Consider the following 21,814-nt stretch of genomic DNA (forward strand, 5'->3'; position numbering starts at 1 on the left):
TTTCATCAACAATTTTTCAATAATTATATCGTTAGCATAAGAGCATAATTGAAAACTCCACACAGCAAGTAGAACTTTCAGACAATATATCATAGAAAGCTCCGAGTATTTTTCCGCCTGCGAACACGCCTCGTTATTTAAAAGATACCAGAATAAAATCCAACAATCCCTCATAAAATCACCATTTATTTACAACCGCCATTTCCTAACCTCAAGCAAGTATTTTGCAAATATTATTTCAGTACGACATGAGTTAATTAGAGACAATACAAATTAAGCAGAAATTTGATTCATTAATAAATAACCGATTTTTATCCTATAGGAGACACAATCGGTCACGATAGAAAATGGTACCCACATATTCGATAAAAATATGATACCACCAATAAGCATTATACAATTCGATTTTCTAAAAAGACCAATGGAGGTAGAATTATCTTTAAATAATGCATGGGAAAGAGAAAGGAGTTGTGGAAAAAGCCGAAACCTTAAATAATAATTAAAAAATGAATGGAACAAATGGCGATCACACCCATTATTTCATGACTGCCTTCAAAGCACGAGTGAGTTCTCATCATAAAGGAAAAAAGTAATTTCTGAAAACCCTTTCAGAGGCCACCTCTATCCCTCTCGCCCGACCAACACCCAAAAAGAAGAGCGTTGGGAACGGTTGGAAAATTCTCCCCGGGGCAGTTTTATGCGTATCACATCCCAAGTGGCCATCAAAACCCGCTTCCTGTGCTCCCACCCACTCCCAGCCGGAGGCACCCTTGGAGGTCAGAAAGGGGTGAGAAAAAAAGAGTTTCCGAAGACGACCACGGCACCAAAGAAACAGATCCTCCACTCGCACAATATGTACAGCAACAACGGGGCTTATTCAAACGGTTATTCATGTCCAGGTTTGACAAAGAGTACACTCGATTTAAACACTTCGACGTCGATAGTGTTCAAACTCTTTTAAGCGATTGTCTTTTTTTATTTTACCGGTAGTTGATGGCAACCGTTTTTTTTATTATAACCCATAGTTAACCATAATGATTGGGTTTCGATTGGAAGGTGAAAACATAGGCCATAAGTGACGAAGGGGCGATCCAAGATCCTAGGGGAGGATTGGGGGGGGAGGGGGAGGAGTAGACCACGGAGATTCATTCATTCAAGAAAATCTTTCAATCTTTCACGGAGACCGAATTTTGAAGGGTTAAAGCAGTACTTGACGAACTAATTCACTGTTTTCAAAGACACCACTCTCAATCTTGGGGTAAACGAAGCATGGAAGAGTTTTATTAGTATTATGCAGAAAGCCGTGGATACAACGATTCCCAGTAAGTTAAAACGTTTTAATACTGAACCGAGATGGTACAATGCTAAAGTCCGTAAAGCTCTTAAGCGACAGAGAGAAATTCACGCTAAAATAAAAAAGATACATGCGGGACTTACCTGTGAGAAAATACAAGAAATGAATGAAGATTATAAAAAAATTGAAAAAAGAGACGAAAAAAACACTTAGGGAGGCGTTGAGTGAATTCAAAACAAAAATATTGGGCGAATATTTAGATGACAACTCTAAGGCTTTCTGGTCATATGTGAGGGAGGTACAGGGAAATTGCGCTACAGTCTCTTCACTCATTAATGAACGTGGCGAAAGAGTGACGAACAATCGAGATAAAGCTAATCTCTTAAATAACTTTTTCGATAGTATCTTCTCTAATTTCACGGCCAATATGTCAACACCTCTACCTCGACTCTACCAAGAGCAGATGCCGTCTATCTGTATTTCAAACAGTGGTTTAGAAAAATAACTCAGCTCTATTGATCCAAAGAAATCGACAGGCACTGATCTCATTCCAGCTCGAGTGTATAAGGAATCAGCGTCAGAGATAGCGCCTTACTTGAAGATAGTGTTCGAAAAATCTCTAGCAGAACACACAGTCCCTAACGATTGGAAAACAGCGAACGTCACGCCTATATTTAAAGGTGGGGATAGGGAAAAGCCTAGTAACTACCGTCCAATTTCACTTACTTCCATTTCTTGCAAAATATTGGAACATATTATTTTCAGTTCGATAATGGCTCATCTTGATAGCCAAAATCTGTTAGCAAAAGAGCAGCACGGGTTTAGAAAAGGGAGATCTTGTGAAACTCAACTTGCTCTCTTCGTTCACGATATCTTATCCGCGGGTGACAGATATGTTCAAGTCGACGCCATATTTTTAGACTTCAGAAAAGCATTCGATAAGGTTCCGCATTTAAAGCTGATTCAAAAGTTGGAAGCATACGGCATAGATATACACGTTATTGGTTGGATAAAATATTTCCTAAAGGATCGCGAACAGAGAGTTGTTTTGGATGGAGTTAGCTCGGATACAATTCAAGTTACCTCAGGCGTACCCGAAGGAAGTGTTATCGGCCCTCTTTTGTTCCTTCTTTACATTAACGATATAACCACCGTGGTCACGAGCAAAATCCGCCTCTTCGCAGATGATTTAGTGGTATACCGTGAAATTTACAACCTTAGCGATAGATTAGCATTACAAAAGGACCTCGTTGCCGTAAATGACTGGCGCAGTACTTGGGAGTTAGAATTAAATCTTGAAAAGAGTATGGTGATGAATTTTTGGGAAAAGGATATATCTTCAAGAAGGAGCTACACCGCTAACGGGATTCCACTACCAAATACCGAATTCGTTAAATACTTGGGGGTCACCATTACCCGGGATCTTTCGTGGGGTAAGCACATACGTGAAGTATGCGGGAAAGCTAACCGTAAACTTGGATTTGTAAAAAGAATTCTCGGTAAATGCCCAAAAAAGGTGAAAGAAATAAGCTACCTGAATCTAGTGAGGCCTTACTTGGAATATGCTGCTAGCGTGTGGGACCCTTACGAGGTAGGACTAATAGGTGAAATTAATCGAGTACAGCGCAGGGCGGCCAGATTTGTGATGAGTTGTTACGACAAAAAGTGCAGCGTTTCAAGTATGTTAAACGAGTTAGGATGGGAATCTTTACAGGAGCGTAGATCGAAGTATAGGCTTAACTTACTTAGGAAACTCGAAGATAATATTTTCTCAGACGACGTGAAGCATATCCTTCGTTTACCATCATACTATAGTAGACGCGATCATGAGAAAAAAATAAAAGAAATAGACTACAAAAAAGAGAGATTTAAAATGTCATTCTTCCCTCGTGCAATTAAGGATAGCAATGTTGTCTCAATTGAAAGGATTAATGGCAACGCTCGCTAGGATCACACATTGCATGTTTTTTCGTAGTTCTAACCTTGCATGTATTTGCTCTAGGAATTACTAACCATTAGCAATTTTTTTATGAATAAGGATGTACATTTTTCTAGTGTGCGTAATATTTCTTTGACTGTGGTGTGCATGTGGCGGTCCTCTTGCATGCTGCATGTTGGTGATTGGTCCCCCCCTGCCAAACACCCTATAGGTTGGATTGCTCGTGTACAATATATTGATATCGCTCAGTCCAAATCGCTAAGTACAATATATTGAAATCGCTCAGTCCAAATAAATCACCTGGTCCAGACGAAATCCCTTCTCGCGTATATAGAGAATTAGCCTCAGAAATTGCCCCCTACTTGCAGTTAATATTCAGTAAATCCATCAAGCAACACGAAGTACCTAATGACTGGAAAATCGCTAATGTAACGCCAATATTTAAAGGTGGAGACAAGGAACAGCCATCTAATTACAGGCCGATATCTTTAACGTCCATCTCTTGCAAAGTCCTTGAACACATCGTAGTCAGCTCGGTAATGAAACACCTAGACGCACAAAACTTATTAATGGGAAATACACATGGATTCAGGAAAAACAGATCGTGCGAAACTCAGTTAGCGCTCTTCGCCCACGATATTTTAGTCTCCGGGGAAGATAACATTCCAGTAGACGCGATTTTTCTTGATTTCAAAAAGGCATTTGATGAAGTACCCCACGGTAAGTTAATAATAAAACTGAAATCTTATGGTCTAGACGAAGATGTCATTTCCTGGATTAGAGAATTTTTGAGCGACCGCGTCCAAAGAGTAGTATTAGACGGTGCAGTCTCCAATGAGGTTAGAGTCACTTCTGGCGTTCCTCAGGGTAGTGTCATTGGCCCACTCCTATTCCTTCTTTATATAAACGACATTGGCGAAGTAGTGCAGAGTAAGTTACGATTATTTGAAGACGACGCTGTAGTTTACAGAGAAATCCGTTCCAGCAAAGATATAGATGAACTTACGAATGACCTTGCTGCTATCCAAGCTTGGTGCGATGCTTGGCAGTTAGAATTAAATTTGGAAAAATGCGTCGTAATGAACTTCTGGAAGAAGAATAACTCCCTGCAGCGTAGCTATATCATTCGGGGCACCCAGTTAAAGGCAGTTGAATCCGTGAAATATCTAGGGGCTAGACTCAATAATGATCTATCGTGGAATAAACATATTCGAGAAATAACCGGTCAAGCCAATCGTAAAATGGGTTTTGTTAAAAGAATATTAGGAAAGTGCGACGACAAAGTGAGAGAAATTAGCTACTTTTCCCTCGTTAGACCACATTTGGAATACGCTGCCAGTGTTTGGGACCCTCATGAAAAAGGCTTAATAACAGAGTTAGAACGCGTGCAAAGAAGAGCTGCCAGGTATGTGAAAGGTCGTTACGATAGCCTTGTTAGTGTAACTGACCTCTTGGATAAACTCGGATGGGAATCTCTGTCGGACCGTAGATTGAAAAATAGACTGAACCTTTTAGATAAATTCAAGAGCAGTGTCTTTTCTGACGAAGTTAACCATATCTTGCGGACGCCAACGTACTACGGAAGATCAGATCATATAAATAAAATAAGAGAGATAGATTGCAGAACAGACAGATTCCGAATGTCATTTTTTCCACGATCGATAAGAGATTATAACGGCAGCAATAGAACTCGTAAATAGATTGCATGACTTGTAGTGTAGCTTACTAACCTATATAAAACTTAATGCATGTTTCTGAATTTCTATTCTATTTCTAACAGCATATAGTAGTATAGTTTGTTATTATACGGGACGTTCTTTGGACGGTGTAGTGTGCATGTGGGAGTCCAAATGCATGCTGCATGCTGGTGATTGATCACCCCCTGCCAAACACCCTAGAGGTGGCTCGCAGGGTATTATGTAGATGTAGATGAAACTCGGAAACAGCACGGAGAATGACATATATGAATACCGAGGCGATGCCGGTAATGCTAGAGAAATAAGTAGATCGGAGAAGAAAATGAGTAAAGGGATAGAACGAAAACAAGAACAGAGAACATCGATACGGTCATACTTGAGTTGATAAAACGGGCACGGAGAAAAAAATCAATTTCGGGTACTAAAGTTACATGTCTGGTGAGTGATTTATTCAAAGTTAAATATCCATTTTAATGTGCAGTTCAAATGTCTTAGTAGAATCCTATCGAAAGAAGAATCAAACGAAGTAAACGCAAGGCTCAAAACTGGCAATTTGACATTCCATGCTGAGAACGGGATTCTGAAATACCGTAATCGGTAGAGAAATGTTTAAGATTCTATAGTAGATCATAGGAGCAGCGTAACTAATTATCTTCAAGAACTCAGACAAAGTTTTCTGGGCGGAAAACGGTTAAGGACAGAGAGAGAGAGAGCAGACCATCAGGGTCATTGGGGATGAATCACACGGCTGGGAAGATGGTAGGAGAGGGGAGGAGTGTTGCTGGGGATGCGGAGGAGGACGGGGGAGGGGCGAAATCTAAAAACAGCGGCCGCCCAGTGGGGCCTCGGACCCCAGACAATGATTGCCTCCGTCTCTGCCCCCGAGGCATACCGCCACGGTGGGTCATCTCCATCCCACCCGCTTTTTTCCACCCCCACCTGCCTAACCTCTGAACTTATGCACAAGGAAATAATACACATTCCACCTATACCATGAGTAAATGAGCCTATGGATATAAATTATGTGCGCGCCCGCTCCTAAGACCAGCGCGTCGTGTTTACCTTTGAGATTTCGACGAAGACCATCGTTACACCCTAATTGGTATACTCCGATATAAATTTGCTTGTACCGTCTTTCTAAGGGTGATATAGACTCTCCTAACAGAATTCAAACATCAGAAATGAGTATACCATCGCAGAGGGTTTATTTATTTATGCAGCTAACATGTCTCATTCGAAATTGGCGTTCATCTACACCCTAGAAGCTTTACGTGTAAAAAATATACCATTAAAAACTTACTCTAATGTGTGTGACAATTTACCATAGAAAAACATATTTTTTGGAATACACAAAACTCTGCTCAGACAATAAATAAAATATGATAAACAAGCTGCGTATTCATATTAATCTTGCAATGATTTATGGCTTTTTCATTCTGATGTCAGATCCTATAGGAAAGCCTACGTCCTTGCTCATGATTCAGTAATGACAGTAATTCATTCCAGCAATTTTCGAGAAAAAATGGAAAATATTTGATCAGTCCTTTCAGGAAATAACGCGTGGTAATAATCCGTATTCAAACACTATCCATCTACAGTGAGGATTCGCATTCACTTTTCAAAATAAGAAAACACTAATTTTGGGAAGGATATAAGGAAACAGAATAACGGCCATCCAATTCTGAAACGTCTGTCCACCAAATTAAGGGAAAAATGCAAGTGACTTTGGTCTTATTCTTCATACAAAGTAGACACGACATGAATATATTTTCCACCTCAGTTACGCCGATTTGCCACAAACTTTACTCGACCATTGCTGGGGGTAACATTATTACGTAATCGTTGTAGAATAGGAAAAAAACGTGTATTATAATTAAAATCTGCCGGTGACCATTACGTAAGAAGCCCCAATATTCCTTCGACAGTTAAAAAACAACCTTGGTAGAAAGAGGGAGTATAATTTCCGAATGGCACCAGTTTTCAGCCAATCTGCGTTCACAATAGCTTCCGGATTATACCCTGACAGACCCGTCTTTTATCTATCCTTCCTCAAGGAAATAATTTTGCTTGCTACTCCGGAGTTTTCCATTTTTAAAAACTTACCCTTTAGCAAGTGAACTTAAAAATTAAAGTATTCCAATAAATAAAGCGATAAATTCTTGCAAGAGGGTAGTATGCAATAGGTTACAATTATATTGCCGTCCGCTTCTCAAAGTGCGTTCAATTGACGTTATGGTTCGTACAATTCAGCACACTTGACAGGGATTATTAACGGCGCCTACGGGACCTTTAATCACAGGGGATGGAGTGAGGGAGTTCTTCTTCGCAACCACGAGTATCAAAAGAATTCTCCATTAGTCTTATGGTTCCGGGGACACTCACCTTTGTCAGAGGAGCGAGATGAAGTGTAGCGTCGCTGGAAGGCTCCCACCGTCTCGACGACCGCCCCGCATAAGACGCCTACGGCCGTCGGCACCCGCCATGGCCATCCGACGCTTCTAAGACGCCGTGCCTGCGTCCGGGGGAGCTGTTATTCCTCTTGCACAAAACGAAGCACTCGAAGTAAGACACATGTGAGCACGGCTAACGATCACTTGCTCACATATCCACTGGAGAACATCATCGTGAAGGATGAAAAATAGAACGCTAAATGAACCGGATATCACCACAAACTCACTCATACGAAGTTCAGTGAACGATGTAGAATATTGGACATAGTTCTGGTTACGGGGGGGAAAGATATGCACATAACGAAATATGTAACTTGAGCAGGGACGATTTACACTTGCAAATGTTTCTTGCCCAGGGGAAGATATTTACCGCCAATATTTATTTTCCAACCTCCGATAAGAATATGCGATCGTCTTCGTACTTCTTTAAGTAGCACTTTCACTCGAACGTGAGAGAGTTTTCCGATTGTTCTTCAGGAGAAATCCGTCAAGGGACGCTCGTATCCTTCCGCACTCCTCCGGTTGAAGGAGGCCGAGCCTCGCTGCAAAATGATTATGACAAAGGGTTGAGGTCCACGCTCTCCACTCCGCGTACTCTTTCTTTAATTCCACCTCAAAGCTTTAGGGGGACAGTAACTGTCAGTGACGAAAAAAATGGAAATCCGAAGTTCGCACACACAATAACCTCCCACGATGTCGGAAAAACAAATTATTCCTTCATTGCTACCCATGAGGTAGCGCGAATCAGTACGTTTTCCCTGATAACAGTGAAGCGATGCAATCCCCTCTCCATTCCGTCGTGATTCTAGGATGTTGCTCCACCTTGCCGCTGGGGAACCCAACCATATTTCTACGACGAATACTGACGTCTCTGCGATGACAGCGAAACGATGCAATAACACCACTTTTCAGGTCAGATGCGTCGTCAACGGAGGGGGAGGTTGCTCGAGGGGGAAGGGCGGGTCGCAAGGGAAGCCCAAAAAAGGGGAGAGGAATCGGCTCCGAACCACGACGACCGCAGGCGAAGACGAGGAATGGGTTTCGCGTGTTCACCGTCAACTGCTCTTCGGTCTTTCTGCATCTAGTCCTGACTCGTAGCTGTTAGTCCGACGCACTGAAAAGAAGGCTTTCTTTGCGAGCCACTCTTCCCCTCCGGCACCCTCCCCTCCGTTCCCCTACCCCCCAAACAACCTTGCAACGAAACATTCGCACGCCACCGTCGACACACCTCCAACTCCCCCGCCCCCTCTTTCAATCCCTCGAATACAAACAGCCCGCAAAGCGAGGGGGGCCAGCCAGCCAACACTTCCTGACTACCATTTAAACCACCTACACCAATACAGCGGCTTCGTGTCAAGAGATTCTCTACTTCTTTGACCGTCACCTAGCGAAACAGAATGCGTCACACAGACTTCATACTCTAAAATAATTATCACGTTTATCGAAAAATAAACAGCATTTTTAACCAACATCGACCTGTGGCAGAGGGTGCTAGGAAACAAGCCGTTTAATATAAAAAGCAAATTCTCAAACAACATATCGACAACCATTTATTAAATTCCTTCATAGTTCGGGGGAAAAACGAATTCCCATATGATTTTTAGGTATTATGAAAGGGAGTAGGCCTTAATTCGAATCGAAGAAGGAAGTCAATGAAGGGAGGAGAGGCCGTAAAATATACTTCTTAAATGCTTCTTTATGCAAACACACCTTTATCAGTTGGATACTTTAAGCGGCTTGCCATAATACTAAGTCAGCGGCGCAGCGCTCGCACCAAATGGTGCTTTCAATGATAGATCCTAACGGCCGTATTCATAGATTCCTTAGTAAGCTACTAACGCCTAAGTAGCGTTCTAAGTAGTGTCATACTAGCAAAATGGTATTCTTCGATCGTTATTAAGGGCTACTAAGCTAAGTATGCTTCTATCTTAGTAGCCGGTTCTTAGTCGCCCTCCGGCCTTGTGTAAGGGAGCTACTAAATATGGCGCACCGTTTTGGATGATCGAACTCCGGTTTTATTTGTATAAAGTCATAGATTTTTTACGCATTTGTGCAAAAATTGAATACGAGAATCCATTCTTCAAGTAAGGCAGGCAACGTATGTAGTGTAATTGTTTATAGGAATTGAAAGTTTTGTGTAACTGCAAGGAAGCTTCGGCGTGCAGTGAACTTGTGCCTCTATTGTAAGTGAACACAATTTGTGCATTCAGTGCGCCCCTAAGTGAATTGATTGCATATAGACGATGGAGTGAAGAGTGAAGCGACATGTGAAGAGATTTGTGAGTGCATGAGCTTCGGAAAAATTATTTATTACTTCCATACAGGTTTAATCAACCGTATCTATTATCATCAAATGTATCAAACTGTTAAGAAGGGTATGGGTTTCATATGTGAAGTAGTTGCCCTTTAGGAATGCAGCGAACGCGCATTAATTCTCATTCGTTTGTAGCCTAGCAAGTTCTGTTAGATTTTATTATTTATTCTGGTCACTTCATCGTGAGATATGATATCACCAGTGTTTACATTTCACGCAATTCGTTGCGCTGTGGTTTTTGTTTTTGTTACGGTACGAGTGATTGTGAGTTAATACGACCCTGGAAATTTTTTGCAGTTTGTTGATGTTACAGTAAATAGCACATCAATTTGTTTAAGCCAATTGATTTCATTGTCTATATAATGTAAATATGAAATAACATGAAGTGATTCCAAATCGCAAGTGACGGGTGGGAAGTGAGATGTGAAGGATCCTTTCGAACTTCAAGAAGTGCAAATTCTTTTAGTGTGTACAGAGTGAATGGAAAACTGATTATGACGCTTTATTAGTGTTACGTTATAGTTTTTTAAATTAATTATGAGCCAAGTTTTTCTTTGAATCAGTTGATTTGGAATGTACTGATTATAAGTATCATAAAGACAGCTCGTGAAATCCAAAGTGAAATGTTGCGTGCGTTGTAGTGGTATTTGTGATATTATCAGCAATAAATATGTAAAACAAGTTAGGTTGATTATGCTTTGTTTTTTACATTAACCACCTCTAATAAACTATATGACCTATGTTTCCGCACTTTCACACTATCAACATCTGAAAAATTTAAATGTGGCGGGGCAGATTATTGTTTCCTTAACTATAAAATTTGAGAAGTTGCAAACATATGTTACTAATTGCTTGCTAATTTGTAACTTAATAAATTCGTGTCATTCACATTGAGCTTAACGTTATTTCCTTTACGATTCATTTCTGTACTGCATAATGCTTCGTTTTTACTCCGACAATGAGGTGTAATTCTGCTTTCCGAATATAAATGTATTTAATACTGACGTTTATGGTTAAGTATTTCCATACTCATAACGCATAAACTAGTGAAAACGAATTTCCACGGCCGTTTGTAAAAGAATAACTGCATCTCAAACATGCAAACGCTTTGTTAGTACTCATAAATCTATCCTTTCCCAATGGTATAGAATAATTTTTGTGTACAGCAATCAAAACAAGATATATGCGATGCGATACCACATCGAATTATCCATTATGAAGTAGAAATTTGATACATTTTTCTGTATCAATTTCTTTTTTTTTAGATTTACGAATTGGATTTGATTTGTTTTACGAATTTTCCGCGCCGTGAAGGACATCTACATCTACATCTACTTAATACCCTGCGAGCCACCTCTAGGTTGTTTGGCAGGGGGTGATCAATCACCAGCATGCAGCATGCATTTGGACTCCCACATGCACACCACACCGTCCAAAAAACGTCCCGTATAATAAAAAACTATACTACAATATGCTGTTAGAAATAGAATAGAAATTCAGAAACATGCATTAAGTTTTATATAGGTTAGTAAGCTACACTACAAGTCATGCAATCTATTTACGAGTTCTATTGCTGCCGTTATAATCTCTTATCGATCGTGGAAAAAATGACATTCGGAATCTGTCTGTTCTGCAATCTATCTCTCTTATTTTATTTATATGATCTGATCTTCCGTAGTACGTTGGCGTCCGCAAGATATGGTTAACTTCGTCAGAAAAGACACTGCTCTTGAATTTATCTAAAAGGTTTAGTCTATTTTTCAATCTACGGTCCGACAGAGATTCCCATCCGAGTTTATCCAAGAGGTCAGTTACACTAACAAGACTATCGTAACGACCTTTCACATACCTGGCAGCTCTTCTTTGCACGCGTTCTAACTCTGTTATTAAGCCTTTTTCATGAGGGTCCCAAACACTGGCAGCGTATTCCAAATGTGGTCTAACGAGGGAAAAGTAGCTAATTTCTCTCACTTTGTCGTCGCACTTTCCTAATATTCTTTTAACAAAACCCATTTTACGATTAGCTTGACCGGTTATTTCTCGAATATGTTTATTCCACGATAGATCATTATTGAGTCTAACCCCTAGATATTTCACAGATTCAACTGCCTTTAACTGCGTGCCCCGAATGACATAGTTACGCTGTAGGGAGTTATTCTTCTTCCAGAAATTCATTACGACGCATTTTTCCAAATTTAATTCTAACTGCCAAGCATCGCACCAAGCCTGGATAGCAGCAAGGTCATTCGTTAATTCATCTATATCTTTGCTGGAACGGATTTCTCTGTAAACTACAGCGTCGTCTGCAAATAATCGTAACTTACTCTGCACTACTTCGCCAATGTCGTTTATATAAAGAAGGAATAGGAGTGGGCCAATGACACTACCCTGAGGAACGCCAGAAGTGACTCTAACCTCATTGGAGACTGCACCGTCTAATACTACTCTTTGGACGCGGTCGCTCAAAAATTCTCTAATCCAGGAAATGACATCTTCGTCTAGACCATAAGATTTCAGTTTTATTATTAACTTACCGTGGGGTACTTCATCAAATGCCTTTTTGAAATCAAGAAAAATCGCGTCTACTGGAATGTTGTCTTCCCCGGAGACTAAAATATCGTGGGCGAAAAGCGCTAACTGAGTTTCGCACGATCTGCTTTTCCTGAATCCATGTTGATTTCCCATTAATAAGTTTTGCGCGTCTAGGTGTTTCATTACCGAGCTGACTACGATGTGTTCAAGGACTTTGCAAGAGATGGACGTTGAAGATATCGGCCTGTAATTAGATGGCTGTTCCTTGTCTCCACTTTTAAATATAGGCGTTACATTACCGATTTTCCAGTCATTAGGTACTTCAAGTTGCTTGATGGATTTACTGAATATTAACTGCAAGTAGGGGGCAAGTTCTGAGGCTAGTTCTTTATATACGCGAGAAGGGATTTCGTCTGGACCAGGTGATTTATGTGGACTAAGCGATTTCAATATATTTTTTATTCCGAGTGTACTAATGTCAATAGCTGGCATCTTATGTAGACAGGGATTGACATTGGTCTCGGGTGAGTTTTCGGAAGGCTCCGTGAACACGCTCTTAAAGTAGGAATTTAATAAATTGGCTTTATCGTAACTGCTTGTCAACACATCTCCATTGTCGTTTCTCAGCGAACATACGGTAGATCGTTTACCTAAAACTTCCCTAACATATGACCAAAATGCTTTTGGGTTATCCTGTAACTGCTCTACTAGTGTTTTTCTTTTAAAATTCGTGAACGCATTCCTGAACGCTTCCTTCGTGGCGGCTTTAGTCATCCTATATTTTTTAATTATTAGCTCGCGTTCATTAGCGGATAAATCCGTGCTGACTTTTTTCATTTTAGCATGACACGCTCTCTGTCGCCTCAATGATTTTCTCACTTCCGCGTCGTACCATCTCGGTTCGCTGCCTTCTTTTACTATTTTACTAGGGATGTAGCTATTTATTCCCGAAGTTACGAGCGAAAGAAAAGCTTTCCAAGTATTCTCTACATTTAACTTTAATACTGATTCTTGAAACTCGGGGAAAGCATTTTTCAGATGACTCTTAAACCCATCAAAATCAGCTCTTTTAAAAATGAAAACTTTACGCTCTTTTTTAAAGTTTACAGCGGTATTTAGAGAAAACTTTGCAGTTACTACCCTATGGTCACTTATTCCTTCGACAGTGCCAACGTTTATTACCTGATGTGGTATATTTGTGGCTAATAAAGTCTCTACAAAAGTAGTCTCTACAATAGAGATCCGTGGTCCACCTTGCAATATACTGTGAAACAGTTGTAGTTGGACAAGTAGAAAGGAGAAGAATAGGAAAGTGAAGAAAAGAATTTCGATGTACATATCTCAAGGGTATAAAGAAAATCGAGATGAAGAAAATTTAATGAAAGGTGTTAAATGAAGGAAAGGTGTAACTATGTGAGTAAAATTATTCTGTGGATGTTGTGTATTTACATAATGGAAGTAAGTGAAGTTGTAAATATAAGGCTTCCAAATACAATGCAGAGCATGTTCAGTAATTAAAATTACCGTACATAATCCCAAAACTTAAAAACTATGAGACGTTTGCAAAACGCGTCCTGCAAAACACTTCCTAAGATGCGCTTCGAACAAGTGCCGTCAAGCAACTGAAAAGTTGACAGTGCGCGGGGTTGGGTAAACACCCACGCGATCTATTCCTGCCGGCAACAGTTTAATCACCCTCAGAATAGGTCCGGACGCAATAATTTAGTTGCGGCAACTAAAAAGTCGCCCGTGCGCGGGGCCACAGTCAATGCCGTGTGTTTCATTTGAACCTCCATGAAGCAACTAAATAGTTGCTTTGAAAAAGTTGCCAGTGCGCGGGGGCCCTTAATGCTGCTCCCTAGGGACTATTCCCACAGAGATTTTGAGCGTCAGCCAAGCGTCGGTATAACCTTGCGTATACTTTCCCCGAGAACGGGGCAAGTTTACGCAACAGACTTGAATCGAAACACATTTTATTTATTGCTAAAAACAAAAATAGGCCAACAACTGAATACATTAAATTTTTACTGTATTATCTTCTTTATAAGTCCACAAAGTCTGAATTTACTAAATTTAAACATTAAAATTAGAAATTTCTTCGTAAAAAAATCCTCAGTTATTTGCCCCGGTCTACCCTATATAGATTGATTAAAGAAAATGTCTTTCTAACAAGCCATTGTAATATTTATTTTTGTTTGTTTTGTTAGTTTTTGAATGTTTTTCTTATTTTATTATAAGAAGTCAAAAATTATTAACATCAGTGTAGCCGCTCTTGATTTATAAATGGTGTAATGAAACTTTTTCATTGATTAATAGGCGGTACGAAGTTGGACGGGTCATCTAGTCAATGATAGAATTCAATACTTTCTGCCTTAAATTTTCTCGGCCTAAAATTAATTTCCACGCCTGCAACCGTAACACTTTGCCGCATGTCATTCTGGTGAGAATTAAGCCGTGAAGCGGCCCGGAAGAGTTTAACCTGCAATGGAGCGAAACAGTATCGAGTCGTCGTGGGTGCTAGGCAGGGCAGCCGCACACATGGAAGGAAGCCTTAATTGCACATTTCAAAGGCCTCGGCTTCTCATACCCTCTCTCTCTCTCTCGGAGCCAGCGTCACTTCCTCCTCTGGGGGGTCACCCTCTCGTGACCACCCACCACTTTGTCGGCGCTCCCAAAACTTTAGCCATCGTCGTCCGCGCGCACGGAAAGAAAGCGCTTTGGGCGCGATTGAAGGACCAGGCGCGAACGAAGAACGGCTCTTCTCCTCCTTGCGGACGAGTGGGAGATGCGCCCCGCGTCCCTGAGCACACCGCGTCCCCACGCAATCCATTCACTTTGTTCCCCGCGCAGCAACTTCCCTTTGGCGCAGTTTGAACACTCCTCCTTATCACCCCTCCGATCGCCGCGCCCCCCAAAACACCGCTTATTTATATTCCACTCGTCGGGCTTCAAACCGCATCCAAATAAACGCTCAAAAAAAAAAGAGAAAACTCCCTCTCTCGACACCAAACATTTCCATCCACCACCCCCCTCCTTCAGCGTGCCCAAACTATACCTTCATTTATCCTCCCCCCACCCCCTCACTCTCTCTCCGCTTATGATTGCTACTCCCTCTTCCCAGTCTCAACCGCCCCCTCCCCTTTGCAAAAGGACCCTGCATTCCAATTTACTCTCTCCATCTCGCTTTTCCCTGAAATGTATGCAGATGTGCAGGGCTCTTAACTGAGGAACATTTTGCAAAAAGGGTGCCATTCATAGACTTTAAGACGCCAAACTAACTACGTGAATATATGGCACAAAAGCTGTTGTCTTCTACTTCAAATAATAATACAAACACCATCACGTTATTGAGATACTTTTTAGACCCGAGAACCACTCAGTCGGCTAGGGAAATATAAAATTGCGATTCGGTCACGATGGTTTCTTTTCAAGAAAAGTTATTTTCAATTAAAATATTAGCAAATATCACATACTATAAGTCTATTTAATATATCAAAAGTTACGATAAGTCTACATAATATATCAAAATTTGCGATAAGCCTACTTAATATATCAATTGTAAATATCAAACGACCCTAAAATAAATCATTTAAAAAAAAAACCACGGTGTCTTATAGGGACCAGGGTGGACTCACTTAATTCTACAAGTAGGCATTCATAGCGTTTCCTCGTTTAGCCCATTATCGCCCAATTGGGCCGTTTGCGACGCATTACTCAAAACACTTTAGTCAATGCAAAAAAGTAGATATTGCAGCTGCAATGTATTCTCTCAGTGCCACGTAATGTATAATGCATGCTGAAACCTTGTGATGCTTATTTGAGTGCATATATGAAATAGCAACCCCTCGTACCAGCATGGAACCTCAAACCCAAAAAACTTGCCGGACGGTAATGGGTTAATGCATGCTAATGGATAAATTATAAGAGGTAATACAGCATTCAGAATCGGGAGTATTGATTACTAGTGCAGCGGAAAGAATTACTTCGAATAGAAACTTCACAAGGATTTTAGAGCGTTGATCAATAGACGAGTGAGGAAGAAGCTCTGAGACTTTTGCTGAGACATCACTCGCGTCAAATAAATCTCCAATAGACTCCTTGAACTGTCTTGAACTTGAACCCTTTGGCTGTCCGTCGCACTCATTCGACGGAATGATGATGAGAGAGGTCCACTCCCCTCAACACCGTCCACTCCAAAGCATCTTCACTCCAAATGCTTTCTCCCTCCCTTCCCTTTTCACCCAGCGACTATAAATATCGCATACTCGTCGTCTCCTCCCCACGCTTTGAAACATAATCATATCTCGACTTCCCCACCGCAATCCCTTATCATCTGGGTCCATCCATAAGCATCCTGTTCATAAGAGGAAAATGTTTTCTCCCTTCAACTTCCCTTTGCTCTCTGTGGAAGATGAGCAAGTCTTTCACCCTCCTTCAACCGATTGCACCCCAACCCCTTCTTCTTTTTTTCAATCCGACTCTGTGCAGGCACGTGGAATCCCCTCTTCAAGCGAGCGCGACCGAAAAAAAACGAATCGCGCTCAGCGAAGGGAGTGAGTGGCCCATTTTTCCCACTCGGAGCAGATTGCAATATATCCAGCGAATATTGCCAACTCGTATCTATTGGTGCGATTTGTTCAAGCTCGCTAATATCATACGCGTATTGCCTTAAAATACGCGTATGATATTAGCGAGTTGATTATTAAAAGCGTTGGTTGATAAAACTATATATTTCAGTCCAAATTATATCGTATAAGAAAAATGCATTAATAATTTTGCAAGCTATTTTTCGTTCATAGAGGAGTTTATTGTAGAAATTGAGTATGTGTGTAAATATGTTAAGAATCAACTGCAATATCCATGGCATTAATGGAATCGTGAAAAGCTGTCTATTAGATAGAAGAGGAACGTGAAACTAGCGGAGGTACTGCGATTTAAAAAGCAAATCTTGAATTATCTCCTAACTCTATGCTTAGAAGTATGGTTTCTTTCCTCCGCTGCTGATTGCGTGGGGACGCGGTGTGCTCAGGGACGCGGGGCGCATCTCCCACTCGTCCGCAAGGAGGAGAAGAGCCGTTCTTCGTTCATCTGGTCCTTCAATCGCGCCCAAGGATGGAGATAATAGCAGATTTACTACAGCGAAATATTTCGGTGTATAACTTCAAAGCGGATTGTAGAAAGTTAATAAAACTACGCTGACAGCCTAACAAACAGAATAAAGGTACGCATAAGCCAGCCATTATCTAGTGAGGCTTCTGAAAAGGACGCGGTCCCTTGCAGTACAAATTCTATAAAAAGGCCCTACCCACCCAAAATAATGCGCAGTAATACGTTTCTCTTATTTCCTCATGCTAAAATATAAATTTTTACCATTATTTGCCTGTTTCTATGTATGTTATTACTCGGGAAGTTAGAATTGCTGTACTGTACAGTTTCCATAATATAATGACACAAGAATGGATACGCACAGAGGCGTCGTTTTCATTCGCTATTACGGCCTTCCTTCCTCCCCCTGTCTTAGTTACAGCATATCATAAAAGAAAATGCTTTTATCCTAATATTTCGAGGAGAGGTGAATGTTTGACTTTTTTCGAAATAAATATTCAAATAGTCGCTCATCGCGAAAGTAACCCTAGGTTTGTTCCCAGAGAAAAAGCTTTGTTGCAACTAGCAATCCATCATTTAATGAATCAATATTTTTTTGTATAGATCTCATTTTTAACTTGTGCCTGCAAAATTAACTCCGATATAATTCTAAAAATAATTCCAACATGTAATGTAAATTTTCAATTTGATGTTTTGGTAATATTAAGCGATATAACATATGCTTTAGGCATTAAATTAAGAATGGTGAAGCTCGATAAATCAAATCCAAAAGCAGCAAATGGGTCATTCCACGTCATTGCAACGCCTAAAATTAACTTTTTCAACCCAACCCTCTCCTCAATTTGGCGCATTTTGTGAAATTTGTAACGGATTGAAAAAAATACGATTTTAAGAGTTTGGTTTTACAACCATCCACGGGAACGTTACCGAATCCCTGCATTGCAAAATATTTTGTGATTTGTGAGCTTAGTTTTAAATTCTATTACGCCATTTGTGATATTGGTAATTATTGTAGTTAAATCAAAAAGGAGAGATTATGATAAGCAATTCTGAATTTAAAAATGGTCAAATTTGTTGCCATTGCGTTCTAAGAAGCCTATTTATATATTTTATCCCTAAACAAAATCCAAATAACGAGAAACAACATAAATTGAAAAAAGCTGCCGTAGAAACGATAGGCCTGTGTGAATAGCAAGCGTATGCAAAATTTACGAAGACACAGAAAAAGCATCAAGATGAAAGCGCAGTTGATGTGGAGTGTGTGTAAAGCGAATGTATGTGGCCTCCAGGGTAACATGTATTCCCTGAGAAAGAGAATTTTCTTACCCCTTCATTTTCTTTGTTCGGAAAAAGCTGATTCCATGGACAGCATTGCTTGATTTGTAGTGGAAAAATGATTCAAGTGTCGTCAAAAGCCCATCTTCACTTCATGAGAGAAATCACGAGGGACAAATTTTAAGGCTGTGGGTTGGAAATATTTTTTAAAGGTTTAGTGTGCAACTTTTTACCATTTTGCATTTAGAGATTGAAAGTAATCCTAGGTTGCGTGTTTTCGGTGTTGCTCCCAACTCTCGGTTACCGCAGCAACCAAGTCGGGTGCTTCTGTTTACATCTCCTCCAAAGGTTCTCCTTGTTCCAATCCACTTGGCAACCCATTCTCCTCCACACGCGGTCATTTCGTCTCACGCCCTGCCACTTTTCCCTTTTACCACCTCACTCCAAAGCGACAACAACTCCTCCTTCCCCCCCCCTCCCATCTCATCAACAGACAGCCAATCGCGTCTCTCTCCAACAGCCCCCTTTTCCTTTTATTTCTCTCTCTCTCCCTCCGCCATAGTGAGTGCATACAACCCCTGCGATGTCTGAAAGGAGAGGAAGGAGGAAAGGCAAACTGCACCGACTGCCCTCGGCAGAGTCGGCGGGTCACATGACTCCAGCAAACGCGCTTCGCCGGCCACTCCAAGTGAAAGAGCAAACAAGAGCCCGTTGAATGAGCGGAAAATCTCATCGCCACATCCTAGGTAAAAGCTTCTCCCGCACCCGGAAAGGATACATAAAAGGATAGGTGAATTATAGCAAAATTCAAAATTTCTAAAATTCTAGTCATGAAAATGGCCTGCTTTAATGGTTCTTTATTGTTCTAATGGGGAAGAATTAAAGCAATTTAAAAAAAGCTCAAATGGATTTTTCCAAAAAACTTTTAATCCTTGAATATCCTAGGAGCCGAAGGAGAACTTTTTCCTCGCTCATTTATCAAATTTTAAAGCCATGCCTGGTGATAGAGCTTACGATTTTTTAAGATCACACCTGAGACACTCGTTCTAACCAGGTTTATCTCTTGAAATATCCACAGGCCAATAAAGATGGGACTATAAGAGGCACGAAAATGTTAAAGGAACTCCTGATTTATGGGAAAAGTGTTGAGGGTCATTAAAGGCAGAGCTCGCACAGACACACAGAGGGGCGGCAGATCACTTGGGCGGCGGCACGTAAGGAAGCTCTTCCACGCTCCGTGCTCGTCCGCGAAAATTGCCGCGACGACCATAAAATATCCGCCAGACCTCTTTTAAAAAAAGCCTTCCACGAGTGAGAGCCACGCAAGAGCCATTCGAACCTCGGACGAGTGGCGGTCCGTCGATATCTGTAATATTCGTCTTAAGTAGTAGAATACTCCCTGAAAACAACTTGTAGGCAGCAAAGATTAGGGAAATTATTCAAGTGATAAATTCTAATATAATACGACCATACAATGACGGTAATTATTAGGGTAATGGGCCATCAAATTTCAAATAACGATACTTAGCGACGAAAGAAAATTATAGTTAACTAAGTTGTATTCATAATTATCACACTGTGAAGGGAGGGGATGAATGAAATATAATTAATAGTAGCGGGGGTAACTTGGTGGAAATCCATAATCGTAGGAATGGAAGGAATAATAACTTTGCTATTTCCACATAGTAATTTATTAAGACCTAAAGACCATGGTTTCGTTGCAGCGTTGCATTATCAAGGTGAAGAATTGCAGGTAAATTGACAGTATAAATAGCAGAAGGTTGGGTAGGGAAATTTCCGGGAGCCGTTGGTAAGGGGGAGGTGGTGGTTGGATTTGGAGCTCGATTAAGAATGAAATAATTAGGGTTGGCGTCCAATTAATTTCAGACAATCAGAGTAATCTACTTGTTTCGATGGGACCTATGGAAGTCTCTGAATCCACTGAAATTGCAAAATGCAACTACTTTATAAACCTTTAACAAATGGACGTGTGTTCCACTTCTATTCGTATATTTCCCAATCATGAAACCTATGATCTATATTATTCCTTTCCTTTCATGAGCGTCTTTCCACCACGAACTACAACTCTTTTTCTCTCTTCAGCCTCGTATCCATGGTGACGGAGAGAGTGAGAGAGATAAGTGGGGAGGGAGGGAGGCCGCACAGCATCCCGGTGGACCTGTTGTATCCAGCGAGCGCCCTCCATTTCGACCCTGTCCTCTCCATCACCGCATCGGAAGAGAGAGAAGTCACACCACTTCATGGTCGTCATATTTATTGCTCGGAATTCGAGCATTTTTCAGAATGAAAGGGAGACTAGGCCTCATTGCTAATGGAATGGGAGGGTGGGGATAACATGCTTGGTTCATTTGCTCCGTGTATTTATACCAGACTTCACCAGTGGTATACCTGTAAAAATTATAGTGAGGTGAAGAAATTGGAAAATAAACTTTAGCCAGACATGTAAAATGGTCGTGAAAAACCATTAGAAAATAAGAAAAGTATTGGGGGTTGGGAGTGAAGAATCTCTCGGCGCCATTACGTGGAAATCTGGTTTCATTCATCAATTTTATTAGGAAATGAATAATTGCGTGAATATTTTTCATTATTTCAACGAATAAAGTACCTTTATAAGAGTGTTCCAACTTCGATAGCTTGTACATACTGTACATAGCTTGTACTGTAAAAACAAAACTCAGCTAATGTCATAAGCGCATGTTTGCCATACATGCCCAAAGTTTCGAGGAAGATTATTATGGAGGCTTCCGCGGTGATTAAATTGATGCTTACTTTCCGGGTTAACATCGCGTCGACTCATTTTTTTCGCCAAAAATTATTCGACGCGGTATTAACCCGGAAACTAATCAACAATTTCTAGGAAGAGATTTTTTGTAATTCGAGGTGGCATTGGGAAAGAAACTGCCCCTTCCCTTTGTCCCTTAGTTCGCGGGATTCGCAACCGGACTGCCCCGAGCAAAAATCCTCGGAAATGAGAGTGACACCTATGGGGAGGAGCTGTACCTTTGCCTGTTCCAACCAGCCTTTAGGCTGAGTCACAATGTGAGTGATTAAGTGAGTTAGCGTAAAAATCTCCATGTGATAGCATGTAAATCTATATGTACAGTCACTTTCAAAAGTTTTAGGACAAAGTTTGTGGCGCCACTTCTGCTTCTCAAGAAAATTTAGTTTCCCTTACTCCATTTGTTT

Source organism: Ischnura elegans, chromosome X (assembly GCF_921293095.1).
Source record: "Ischnura elegans chromosome X, ioIscEleg1.1, whole genome shotgun sequence".
Taxonomy (NCBI): domain Eukaryota; kingdom Metazoa; phylum Arthropoda; class Insecta; order Odonata; family Coenagrionidae; genus Ischnura; species Ischnura elegans.